At 36.9% G+C, this 3131-nt stretch overlaps 1 long non-coding RNA gene across 1 annotated transcript; it reads right to left on the bottom strand.

Moving 5' to 3' along the window:
* Positions 1–621: 621 nt before the first annotated feature.
* Positions 622–2454, bottom strand: LOC141377629 (uncharacterized). Its single transcript, XR_012390062.1, has 4 exons — positions 2395–2454; positions 1984–2090; positions 888–1014; positions 622–712 (listed from the first exon to the last, which is right to left on the bottom strand). It is a non-coding gene; the product is annotated as an uncharacterized lncRNA (long non-coding RNA).
* Positions 2455–3131: the final 677 nt, after the last annotated feature.

Below are 3131 nucleotides of genomic sequence, written 5' to 3'. Positions count from 1 at the left end.
GGAGCTAGGAAATCTCATCAAGCATGTCCTGTGAAAGATGTGCTTCCCAGCCACAGGATGACCTTTTTATCCATGACGATGTACAGTAGTAGCTGCTGATCGCTCGTCTGGTGGTTCCTGATGCACGGATATAGGGTGATGCTCATCTAAGAACTCTTCAAGACTCCAGCATGACTAAGAAAAATGTTTGAAAACAAATTGCAGTCAAATTCTATGATATTTAAAAGAACATTTAAAGTAAATAAAACATTCAAGAAATCTAAACTCACCTTTTGAAAATCTTCATGATGATCCACAACTTGACTCTCCCAGCTGGTTGAGGTGACAGGATATGGAAAAGTAGAAAAAACACATACATCACTGTTGGATCTCCAAAAACAATTAGGTTAACCACTATGAGTAGAACTGGAAAAACAGGCAGCTGTCTGTCCAGAATCCTCAATTTAACACAACACTTGGAGCAAAATTTAGAGTAGCTTAAAATCTTTTATATCATTTAGTGATGCTGACTTCCCCAAAATATTGGCCACAGTGTAAAAAATATTCATAAACTTCATAAACAACAGTTTTCTGTAAGCGTGTGCGTGCGTGTGTGTGTGTGTGTGTGCGTGTGCATGTTTCTTTAACAGATTCAACTTGTAAGGCCCTTTCAGGTCCAGTATTGACGCCACCTTTCCTGGAGTCTAGCAGATGTTTCAGGTCCAAATATAATCTAAAATATTAGGATAAGCTGAAGAGGAAAAGTGCAAAGCAAAAAGCAAAACATTATTTAAGTAACAGTTCACCCACAATACAAAACTTATCACCTTCATGTCATTTGTTATTCTCTAATGCTCTAATACCCTCTCAGCTCATGTGAAACAAATACAGAACTTTATCAAACATACCTTCATTATTATCACCACATATGACCAAGAAGGTGTGCTTGGTCATTTCACCAACTCTGGAAATACACCATCCGTCTCTAATCAGCCACCGTCACAGGGTCTTGTGTTATTGTATAGAGAACTGTAGCTGTTAAAAACAACAACAAAACATTAGTATCTAACACATGCATAACCTTCAGATAAAAAGGAGAGATGAACATCACAAAGTATGCCTCACACTTTTTCAGATATCTTTTGATTCAGATGTTGATTATTGATAATAAATCTACAAATCAAACCTGTATCATCATTAGGCTGCTCAAATATGAATCAGTTAAATAACTTTACAGACAGGTGGCTGTTTACAACGCACTAAATTGTCTTTAATAAAACGGAAATGTTGTGTACAGTACATGCTAAGTTTAGCCTATAGTTTTAAGCACAATATCATGCGGGAGAAAAAGCTTGACTAAGATGTTCCTGACTACAGAAATAGCCAAACTTACTAACGTCAGACATCCCGAGTTGGGAAAAGTCATTTTCGGGGGATACAGAGTTGATTTGCGGGAGGTAGCGGGAGAGATGAGAACCTGAAGAGCAATGAGATGAGTTGCGCGCGACGTACCTAAAGAGCGGTGGGGGTGACTTGCGCGCGACGTACCTGAAGAGCTGGGAGGGATGCGGTGGAGAGGGGTGTGCAAAGTGTTTAATGATCGGGCGGGAGACGCGCGATTTCCGGGAGATTATCATTCATTTGCGGGCATCTACTTGGGCATCTGGGACTCTCTGTGCATTTGCGGGATAAAGTTAACGTTAGTCCCGCAACTTCCGGGAGACTTCTGTAACGTTAAATGTCTGAGAAAGTGCAAACGCGGTCATTTAAAGACATTAATGTTAACATTCCGACTTTAATGGTTGTCAACGCTTAATATAATTCAAGCGTACGTTATCACACGAGTCTATGAACTAACGGTATAATGTTATGGACGGCCACGAATGAGCCAGTTTAAAAGGGCCGCGGTGTTTAAAATAACCAAATTAACGTACACGAATAACAAACAATCATATGTTTGAGTCAGGAAGCCTTTTACAAGTAAGCATATGTTCATTTACTCACCAGATATGTTTTAGAAACTCTCCAGAGCTCATGGAAACCGTCCTGTGTTGCCGTTAGCATCCGGGCAGAGTAGGCTAGGCTGCTCCGGGGATTCCCTCACTAGTTTGCTTCGAATTAAAGGAGAAGTGTCGATTTTATTTTACAGATGGGTAACAACGCACAAAATGGCATTAAGCGTGACAGAAATGTGTTGAACATGTACATTTGATGTTTTTATGCACTATGTATGCGTGAGCATATATAAAAACATTCTTGAAAAGAAGTCAATAGTAATGCAGTTAAGCTAGATACACAAACGACCATGAATGAACCGCAGAAGATTAAAATTGTCACTCAAGTTATTAACTTAACAACATGTTTACAACTGTATTTCCTTCAGTAAAATACCAACATTTAGGTAGTTTGACTCACCAGTTGCTGTTCTAAACCTCAGATGGAAAATGGCGTCTGGAAAATTCTTCAGTGACTGGGGCTGCATGAATTCCCGGATGTTGGAAATAACACCACCAAGTGTAGAAAAGATAACTCCTTGATTTCGCACTGAATAAAATCAATTCTAACTCTTATTATTTTCATTTATCAAAATCTAACTCTTTAACGTCAACACTTTACTCTGAAATGCTTCAACACCGAGAATTTAACTGATGAATTTGCTGTGTATGCGGATTTTTGCTGAATTATTTTAGGATTATTGTAACTAAAAACCTAATATATGAAATAAAATATAATACATTTTTAATTGTTGTTCAATTTTTACGCATTTATTTTTTTCTTAAAGGGACAGTTCAGCCAAAAAATACAATTTTGACATTTTACTTAACCTCAAGTGTTTCCAAATTTCCATACGTTTATTTTACTCATTCTTTTACTCATTATTTTACTCATTATGAATAAAAAATAAAAAAAAAACACTCCTTACATATGGCATTAATGCAATATTTCATTTTTTTTTTTTTTTTTTGGTGCCTGCATTTAGGCAATTAAAAGAACGTTCAGGACCCAACTGAGCTCAGTCAACAGATATGTTTGCATAATGTTGATTTTTACTTATTTACTCTTTCTTAAGATTTTCTTTCTTCTACTGAATACAAAAGAAGATAATATGAAGAATTCTAGGAATCTGAAACAATTCATTTCTATAGGTTACA

The sequence above is a fragment of the Danio rerio genome, chromosome 14 (genome assembly GCF_049306965.1).
Source record: "Danio rerio strain Tuebingen ecotype United States chromosome 14, GRCz12tu, whole genome shotgun sequence".
Taxonomy (NCBI): domain Eukaryota; kingdom Metazoa; phylum Chordata; class Actinopteri; order Cypriniformes; family Danionidae; genus Danio; species Danio rerio.
The sequence above is the reverse complement of the archived record's forward strand: the minus strand, read 5'-3'. Positions and strand labels throughout refer to the sequence as shown.